General features: G+C 47.2%; 1 protein-coding gene across 3 annotated transcripts in view; it reads right to left on the reverse strand.

Moving 5' to 3' along the window:
* KAT7 (lysine acetyltransferase 7) overlaps nt 1–7,396 on the reverse strand; it is a 55,120-nt gene extending 47,724 nt beyond the window's left edge. For all 3 annotated transcript variants that reach the window (XM_073607800.1, XM_073607797.1, XM_073607795.1), the window contains exons 1-2: nt 7,258–7,396; nt 1,028–1,076 (exon numbers count right to left, since the gene is read on the reverse strand). The gene's annotated coding sequence lies outside the window, so the exon portion shown is untranslated. The remainder of the gene's footprint in view (nt 1–1,027; nt 1,077–7,257) is intronic.
* Nucleotides 7,397–10,447: the final 3,051 nt, after the last annotated feature.

The following is a 10,447-nucleotide window of genomic DNA, read 5'->3' on the forward strand; positions in this document are numbered from 1 at the left end:
ACAGAGCCCACTTTGCTCTATGGGCGGCTTCGTGTAAACGGACTCCACTGTCTGTTTACACCTGACTACCCTTTGATCCAATCTGCCTAAAAGGAAGAGAATGGATCCCTTTCCATTCTTTTTATCAGACAAGATTGGACCCAGGGATAGGCGGATGTAAATGTTAATGGACACAAGTCTGTTTACACCCACCTGTTCATAGGGATGCATGAACCTTCTGATCCGGCCCGTATGAAAAGCTGACCAGTGGATGTGATCAGATCACCTGTGTGAAAGGGGCCTAAGGCTTCATTCGCTGCCAGCAGCCTGTCAGGCTCTATAATGGTGACAGCTGAGCAGTGCACCTAGCATTATGTACATTCAGGGCAGAATGCATTCAGAGGCGAGTGCACAGAACATAAGCAGTCTGCATTCTGGAAATCAATTCTTGGTTGCAAACTGCCCTAAACAGAAGTACCACTGAGTGCACCATCCAATCATCAGTCTCTTAGGCTACATTCACACTGGCGATTAGGGACAGTGCAGGAGGAATCCTGCTGCGGTCATCAGCCCTGTTCACTATAAAGTCAGGTCGCAGTCAGCCGCAGCTAGTTGTGGTTCTCTGCACAGCCAGTGATTACCTGCGGTGATTACTGCTGGATTCGTGAATTTCTGCCAATTCAGAAGGAATCAGCTGAAATTTGAACAGTCTATGGCCAGCATAAAGAAATAGTTCATCTGCCTGGATATAAAGTGTGGCTGATTAGTGTAAACCACAAAAATAGCTATGCAGAGTTGTAACTAGCAAAAGGCAAACCCAGAAAGTGCATCCTCTACAGGTCACCTAACACAGGCTTCTTTTCCATTGTGTTATTTAGCCATTTACCCCAGTTCTGCTGCTCATATTACGAGTCAGGTACCAATTTCCCAACAGTAGACTCCCGTGACATGTCATATTTCATTACTTCTGACATCAAGCTGACCTTGCAACCTTACTATAGTATGCCAACAAAATGCCTGAAACTGTACAATATGTACTTCCACTTACATGAATCAGACCTGCAACATCTCTATCTCCTTGCAACACCTTCTGGCTCCTAAATATTTATGAGGAACAATAAAATAATTAGTAACCAGGTATGTACGATGAGAAAAAAAAAAAATACACACTGACTATAACTGAGCTAAATTTCATACATCTGGCCAATTACACAATCTGAAATGTAAAACTTAGGCAAGGTTCACACATGTGCAGCTGCAAGTTGATGCCTGGGGTCCGGTGCGTGTTTGTTCACCTGTTCAGGTGCAATTTAGGTCCGAATTTTTGCCTGAATTCACACCTGAACCAGACCAAAAACACACAATCTGCTCCGTAGCCGCCCCAGAGCTGTGTGAACCAGCTCCATTGAGAGCCAGTCATTTGCATCCAAATTCGCACATATTTGAACCCAAAACCATAAGTGTTAACTGGTAGGCTACATTACCCAATATGTTCTAATATTCTGCATGAATGGGATCCAGGGACAGGACAGACCTTCTGATGCAGTGTTCTCAATTTATCAGGGACTCTCCAACCAAAACCTTTTATTCCTTTTTAGCATTTGGAATACCATAGACTGCTGTCTGCATTGATATTAACGAGATCTAATATTACGGTTTGTCACGATGACAACATTAATCATAACGGAGTTCAGGGAAAAAGCAAAATTTCACAGATGTCACCACAACAGACATAAAGGGAACATCTTCCAAAAGGGTCACCTGTTCTGATGAAAATCGGTGGGATTTCCATTTACTGCTGGTCCTTTGGCTGTTAAGAGGTGAGAGCAAACCTCCCTTAGGATGGTACAGACAGTAATAAATACCTGGCTGTGGTTGTAAACTTTGCCCACTCCATCAAAAACAAAGTTTAGGTTGTTTGCACATGTGTTTGAAGTATGATGAGATGCAAACTACATGTGTTAACTTTTTGGACATTGACTTGAAGCTCATCGAGATGCAAACAGGTCAGCTTTAAAATCAAGCCTGTGCTGTAGCCTCCCTGGTGGTATGATCATGTCAGATTTTTGAATCTCAAAGCAGTACATTGTTTTGCATAGAAATTTGCCGTTTTATATTGTAGGCCTGTAATTCTTAGTAATAACACACTTAAATATGTCCAAACAAGAGTCTAGTAGACATCCCGGGTATGAAAATTTGACACACAAAATCATAATATAATAAAGAACTATAAAATAATAAAAATTAATTCCCCCCACTATTCACTATCGCTCAATTCTGCAAGTGTTCTAACTTACTATCGCTGTTTTCTAGCTGGTCTGTAACCACTTTTGATGTAAAGGGACACTTTTTGGATGCTAAAGACACTCAAGTTTCCAGGCAGAAAGAACAGTATATATAATATAAAAGTGTATGCAGGGCACTGGACAAAGCATTAGGGACAAAAGGGAGGTGAAATGATTTGATACAGTCATGTAATCTGTACTGTTCGCGTTATGTATTTTGTACTTTTTGAATTTCCCGCCGGGCTCAGCCCCCATGCACTGTGACGCTCGCAGGGAACGGAGCACAGAGCATCGGGTGGATGATCCGGCGGAGGACACAGCGGGGGGACATGTCAGGATCCTGGTGACAAGGCAAGTACGCTGTACCAGGATTCTGCAATGCATTCCCGAGTGTGGCTTGGGGTTACCGCTAATGGTACTGAAATTTAACCCTAAGTCACACTCAGGAATACCGCCAGGAGGGTTAAACATTTAGGGCAAAGAAACAGGTTCGCTTTATCCCCTACAGCAAATACTTACTCCCCCAGGACATTCTGGTCAGCGTGTTATGACCCAAAGTATATTCTCATGTATCACACCCATGTAATGAATGAAGTTCCTTTTTAACCATAAATACCTACCTGAACTTCCTTAAAGTCGAATTCCACTTTTTGTTGAATCAGTACCCAGCAGGTTTTAGAACTCAAGCCGTATTGGCTGCAATATTCACCTGCTCTATGGTCCAGTGTTGATTAAACCACTCCCTTTGAGTGCATGACTTCAAAACAGCACCCAGCACTCACCGTACAACGATACAAAGAAAAGCACCAACGTCATTGATGACAAGGAATACCTTGTGCTTCACAAGACCAACCTGAACATTTCAGAAAAGAGGAAGAAAACCTCCTGAAAAACTGCTGTGCATTTCCTGACATACTACTGTGCCTACAGCCTTATGCTTGTATATCTAAAGTGTGAGATCTATGGAGATTTGGTGAGCTCACTACTGTGCTGTTCACTGTTCTCCTTGCTCAAGCGAAAGCTGTACCTGAAGACCTGCAGTGCAAGGATCTCCCTGCTTCATTTATTCTGTAGATCTGTGCCTCTCCTGCTTCCTTTTGATCATTACCCCACCAGTCATCAATGGGCAACTCTGACAAGAGGAAGCAAAGCCATGATTCTCTACCAAGATGGTCAACACCACGCCATGCAGATGGAGGCCTGGTACATCAGTAAAGAGAAAAGATTAGCTGCAGGGAGCTTACAAGACAACACTGGTGCGTGTGAGTTCAGCTTACAAAAGGACAGGCCTGCTTTAAAGCAGACCTTCACCCTCTTTCCAGTTATCTATCCCTAACCATTATTATTATAGACACTGATACACGTGCACCCACACAGGTTGAACTGGATGGACTATTGTCTTTTTTACAGCCTTACCTATTACGTAACCATCTCCTCTCACAGCTGCAATTTTTTTTTATATCGTTTTTTGGGCATCACATCCCTGTACTTCCCGGATTCCTACCTTTGCTGTCAGAAGCCATCTTGGACAAGGGGAACTGTCTCTTCCTGGTTCTTGCAGTCGGCCCCCAGATGACAAGCCATGGTGCAGCATCGGGGGGGGAGGGGGGCTTACTGTCCCTTGCTGGTTGCAGCTGACTGCACCATGATGGGCCACTTGCACATCAGGGGGCTGGCTGCAAGAACAAGAAAAAAACAGGAAGAAACAGCTTGTTCCTGATGAAAGAAGAAAATGGCGGCACGCAACCAGGTGTGCAGGAGCTCACTATAGAACACTGCTGTATTTGCTGGGCATGTGAATATGTAATCTGGCGAAAAACATTGGGGAAAGGGGTGCCTTTTGGTTCCTCTGTAAAGTGTCTTTTTTTTTGATGGAGTGGAGAGATTAGAACACCTGTCAGTTTATATTGCTGTCTGTGCCCCCCGTTAGCCTAGGTTCACACTAGAATGCAGTGTGGGAAACCCACGGTCTGTGCATGTTTCCTGCACCGTATTCAAATGGCACTGCCCTTGTGCTCTGCAGCGGGTGTCAGGGCAATCTTAACTACACCAAATGCAGAGCGTTTGTCAGCACTGGATTGCACGACACAAAAGGACCATGCAATCTGGTAGCAATGAGGTTCCAAAATTGGTGCATGCACAACTTTGGCGTGATTTGAGTCTATTCAAAATGAACAGGGTCAAATTGCATTTGCAGGGTCCATTAAAGGAGAAGTACCGCCAAAAGCTGGTTTGGCGGTACTTCTGTACATCAGAGTAGTCATCAGAGTTCATCTTGCACTCCTGTGACCCATTTTCAACAAACAGCGGGCAGAAGCTTGCTACCAGCTAACGTCACAGAGCCGATCGAGGGTTGGGCATGATCGTGACCATACGGTCAGGCACTGGGCTCGGCCTCTCAGCGAGCCGCTGAAAGCCTGAGTTGGCCGCTCCAGCCCCCTCCATGTTCCAGCGCTCCAGTGAGGGGACAGGCAGAGAGCCGGTGACTGACAGGGAGCCATAAGAGCCGAGTGATCAGCGGTGTTTGATTGCTCGGTTCTCAGTGTTAGAGCCGGCGGGGGGACAGATGCAGCATTCATTTAGTTATGGAAAGTAAAATCCAAATTCTGGGTTGCATCAGGACAAGAACAGACCGAAAATCTTCCAATGGGGACACTAGTTCTGGTTACATTCAGGGATTCCCTCAGACTTCCCATTTTGGATATGGGACAGGAAGTGAAAAGAAATCTCAGCACTGGGACATAGATGGCAAAAGAAAAACCCAGAAAGGGGTTATAAGCCTTCCTCACCCTCTCCAAAATGAATAAAAGTTTTGCCTATAAGCGACACATTAAAGGAGAAACAGGGTCAAATCTCTTTCAGCCCTACTTCTCCTGTAGATCACAGGAGTGCACACCAAAGCGTGCACTTCTGTGACCGGTATTCAGCTGACAGTGAGAAAAAGTCCGCTGTCGGGTGATGTCACAAACATGTCATACTTACCTGCGCTGTGTAATGGTTTCACACCGATCATCCTCTTCTCAGGTCCGCCACCGGTGCTCCTGGCTCCTCCATGTGTTGCATTTTACAATCCCTCCTGCCCGGAGTCCCCACAGCAAGAAGCTTGCTGTGGGGGCACCCAAGCAGATGAGCTCCAAAGCCGCGGCTTTGTGTCCATTCACACATGGAGCTGCGGCTCAGGCCCGCCCCCTCCATCCCAACCGGCTCACTAGCTGTGATTGAAAGCAGAGGGGGCTCAGGTAAGCATTAGGGGGGGCTGCTGCACACAGGTTTTCCTTGTGCCTTTACAACTACTTTAATGTCCCACCCAGATGCCTGGACCAGTGTTCTATCGGATTATCGCTACCGGAGACAAAAAAATACTTACTGGGCATGCGCTATGCGAACACTTCATGATCTGACAGCTAGCGCTATTCTGATAGAACACCCGTGCAGACATCTTACTACGTCTTGAGTAATTTTAGCAATAAAGTGAGCGTATATATAAATAAATGTAAGTTGACATCTGTGATGCAGTTTGGATGTTTCATTTTGAAAGTCTGGGTGTACCAACATGGCCTCCGCCACCTTCCTACTGCTGGCGTCCAGCTTCTTTCAGAATGTAACATCAAAACAAAATCACAGATGCCAATACACTATAATTTATATACGCTCACTTTATTGCTAAAGATATCTCTGAAATTCAAGACTTAGCTGGGTGTAGTAAGAGGTCTGCATGGGTGTTCTACCAGAATATCGCTACCTGTCAGATCATGAAGTGTTTGGCACGCATGTTGGAAAGTAAGTATTTTTTGGTCGGAATGTCACTTATCAGACAGGGAGTGGCAATCTGATAAAACACTGGCAGCTAGATCACCCCTCTCAGCACGATGCCAAGAGCCACCCGCGCCCGCCCTCTCCAGGTAAGGGGGGGGGGCAGACAGCCAGTAACTGACAGTCACCAGCTCTCTGAATACCGGGAGCTGAGTGATCAATGGTCTTTGATTGCTCAGTTCTCAGTGTAGAGGTGGTGGGGAAGAGATGCAGCATCGGACCAAAGCTGCATCCACCTGAGTATGTAGGTTTTTTTTAACCCCTCTTAACTCTGAGGAATCTTAATAGAGCGCGGTCTTACCCCGACGTGTTATAACACTGGAAAACTATTGCTCAATACAACCCAGCTCTATCAATCCACCTATCGATACTTTATTTAAAAGCTGAACACGATCGCTCCAGAAATGATCAATAGCCAAATTTTGCAGCCGTGTCTCAATCCCTGATAGCGCCAATGAACACTGATCAGAAGATAGAAGAAACTGCTTGATTGAATGACATGCATGACACAGGAGCAGGTCTCAGGCCTGATATACAGGGACTGGTACATATACATGGAGCTGCCACACACAGACGACCCCTGTAGCCCCGTACATAGTGCAGCACTCTTTGTGCACCAGCCCCATGTGATATCTGATACTGTTACAATCCGTTTGTTATTGCCACACCTTTCTGAGATCCCATTGGTGTAACCATTACCATGGGCAGCGCGCTACCAATCAAGTCGAGTCATTCAGCTAACGTACAGGGACGCCGCCCAATAACATCCACTGAACTAATCAATCCGCCAATCCCGTTAAGCGAGGCGTGGCCAAACCCCTTGTTGCCTATCAATGAGAGCGCGACCATACGCAAGGCGCCAGCTGTGAATGACAACACGTGCAGCCTATCAGAGAGAGCGCCGCCAGACACGGCACCAATGGCCGCGCTACCCTGCCAACCAGCGGACCAATAGACATGTATCACGAGATAACCGACACACAGGCCTGCTTTACATTGCGTCCCTCGCGTCCAAAGCTGCTGCAGGATAAGGTCGGAATAGGACGCGCTTGGCTGCGGGCGCACGCGGGCCCCGGCCTGTGGTGGACGGTCATCGCTCCCTGTCGGAAATAGCCAAGTATACACGCCTCCTGGCACCGTCATTAGCAAACCCTCGTCCGTCTCGGCTCCCCTCACTTACCTTCCTCCGGGGCATCGCTCTGCCCTCCTGCTTTCCGCTGGGCTCTGCTCCCCGGCAACAGAGTTGACTCAGCACGGGAATCCGTCCAGCGCTATCCCCGGGTAACGGGAGACTAGCGCGCATGCGCGACCCCGCCCACCTAGTCGTACTTCACCCCGCCCCTTCCTCCTCTTCGGCTTTGGCGGGAGGAGAACCTGTGACTGAAACAAGGGGGGAGGGGATGGTCACTGACACAGAGACCCCGAGGAGGCGAGCAATGACCCTCCACACCAATGTCACCCAGTATAAGCACTGAGTAATGGTCTTCCAATCCAATGTCACCCAGTATAAGCACTGAGTAATGACCCTCCACACCAATGGCACCCAGTATAAGCACTGAGTAATGACCCTCCACACCAATGTCACCCAGTATAAGCACCGAGTAATGATCCTCCACACCAATGTCACCCAGTATAAGCACAGAGTAATGACCCTCCACACCAATGTCACCCAGTATAAGCACCGAGTAATGACCCTCCACTCCAATGTCACCCAGTATAAGCACTGAGTAATGGCCCTCCACTCCACTGTCACCCAGTATAAGCACCGAGTAATGACCCTCCACTCCAATGTCACCCAGTATAAGCACAGAGGAATGGCCCTCCACTCCAATGTCACCCAGAATAAGCACAGAGTAATGATCCTCAATACCAATGTCACCCAGTATAAGCACAGAGGAATGGCCCTCCACTCCAATGTCACCCAGAATAAGCACTGAGTAATGACCCTCCACACCAATGTCACCCAGTATAAGCACAGAGTAATGACCCTCCACACCAATGTCACCCAGTATAAGCACTGAGTAATGACCCTCCACACCAATGTCACCCAGTATAAGCACAGAGTAATGGCACTTCACTCCATTGTCACCCAGTATAAACACTGTGTAATGACCCTCCACACCAATGTCACCCAGTATAAGCACAGAGTAATGCCACTTCACTCCATTGTCACCCAGTATAAACACTGTGTAATGACCCTCCACACCCATGTCACCCAGTATAAATACTGTGTAATGACCCTCCACACCAAAGTCACCCAGTATAAGCACCGAGTAATGGCCCTCCACTCCATTGTCACCCAGTATAAGCACTGAGCAATGGCCCTCCACTCCAATGTCACCCAGTATAAGCACTGAGTAATGACCCTCCACACCAATGTCACCCAGTATAAGCACAGAGGAATTGCCCTCCACACCAATGTCACCCAGAATAAGCACAGAGTAATGACCCTCCACACCAATGTCACCCAGTATAAGCACAGAGTAATGACCCTCCATACCAATGTCACCCAGTATAAGCATTGTGTAATGACCCTCCTCCACACCAATGTCACCCAGAATAAGCACAGAGTAATGACCCTCCACACCAATATCACCCAGTATAAGCACAGAGTAATGACCCTCCACACCAATGTCACCCAGTATAAGCACAGAGTAATGACCCTCCACACCAATGTCACCCAGTATAAGCACCGAGTAATGATCCTCCACACCAATGTCACCCAGAATAAGCACTGAGTAATGGCCCTCCACACCAATGTCACCCAGAATAAGCACTGAGTAATGGCCCTCCACACCAATGTCACCCAGAATAAGCACAGAGTAATGACCCTCCACACCAATGTCACCCAGTATAAGCACATAGTAATGACCCTCCACACCAATGTCACCCAGTATAAGCACAGAGTAATGACCCTCCACACCAAAGTCACCCAGTATAAGCACAGAGTAATGACCCTCCACACCAATGTCACCCAGAATAAGCACTGAGTAATGACCCTCCACACCAATGTCACCCAGTATAAGCACAGAGTAATGGCACTTCACTCCATTGTCACCCAGTATAAACACTGTGTAATGACCCTCCATACCAATGTCACCCAGTATAAGCACAGAGTAATGCCACTTCACTCCATTGTCACCCAGTATAAACACTGTGTAATGACCCTCCACACCCATGTCACCCAGTATAAACACTGTGTAATGACCCTCCACACCAAAGTCACCCAGTATAAGCACCGAGTAATGGCCCTCCACTCCATTGTCACCCAGTATAAGCACTGAGCAATGGCCCTCCACTCCAATGTCACCCAGTATAAGCACTGAGTAATGACCCTCCATACCAATGTCACCCAGAATAAGCACAGAGTTATGATCCTCAATACCAATGTCACCCAGTATAAGCACAGAGGAATGGCCCTCCACTCCAATGTCACCCAGAATAAGCACAGAGTAATGACCCTCCACACCAATGTCACCCAGTATAAGCACAGAGTAATGACCCTCCACTCCAATGTCACCCAGTATAAGCACTGAGCAATGGCCCTCCACACCAATGTCACCCAGAATAAGCACAGAGTAATGACCCTCCACACCAATGTCACCCAGTATAAGCACTGAGCAATGGCCCTCCACACCAATGTCACCCAGAATAAGCACAGAGTAATGACCCTCCACTCCAATGTCACCCAGTATAAGCACTGAGCAATGGCCCTCCACACCAATGTCACCCAGAATAAGCACAGAGTAATGACCCTCCATACCAATGTCACCCAGTATAAGCATTGTGTAATGACCCTTCACACCAATGTCACCCAGAATAAGCACAGAGTAATGACCCTCCACACCAATGTCACCCAGTATAAGCACAGAGTAATGACCCTCCACACCAATGTCACCCAGTATAAGCACACAGTAATGGCACTTCACTCCATTGTCACCCAGTATAAACACTGTGTAATGACCCTCCACACCAATGACACCCAGTATAAGCACAGAGTAATGCCACTTCACTCCATTGTCACCCAGTATAAACACCGTGTAATGACCCTCCACACCAAAGTCACCCAGTATAAGCACCGAGTAATGGCCCTCCACTCCATTGTCACCCAGTATAAGCACTGAGCAATGGCCCTCCACTCCAATGTCACCCAGTATAAGCACTGAGTAATGACCCTCCATACCAATGTCACCCAGAATAAGCACAGAGTAATGATCCTCAATACCAATGTCACCCAGTATAAGCACAGAGGAATGGCCCTCCACTCCAATGTCACCCAGAATAAGCACAGAGTAATGACCCTCCACACCAATGTCACCCAGTATAAGCACAGAGTAATGACCCTCCACACCAATGTCACCCAGTATAAG

Source organism: Aquarana catesbeiana, linkage group LG12 (genome assembly GCF_042186555.1).
Source record: "Aquarana catesbeiana isolate 2022-GZ linkage group LG12, ASM4218655v1, whole genome shotgun sequence".
Taxonomy (NCBI): Eukaryota; Metazoa; Chordata; class Amphibia; order Anura; family Ranidae; genus Aquarana; species Aquarana catesbeiana.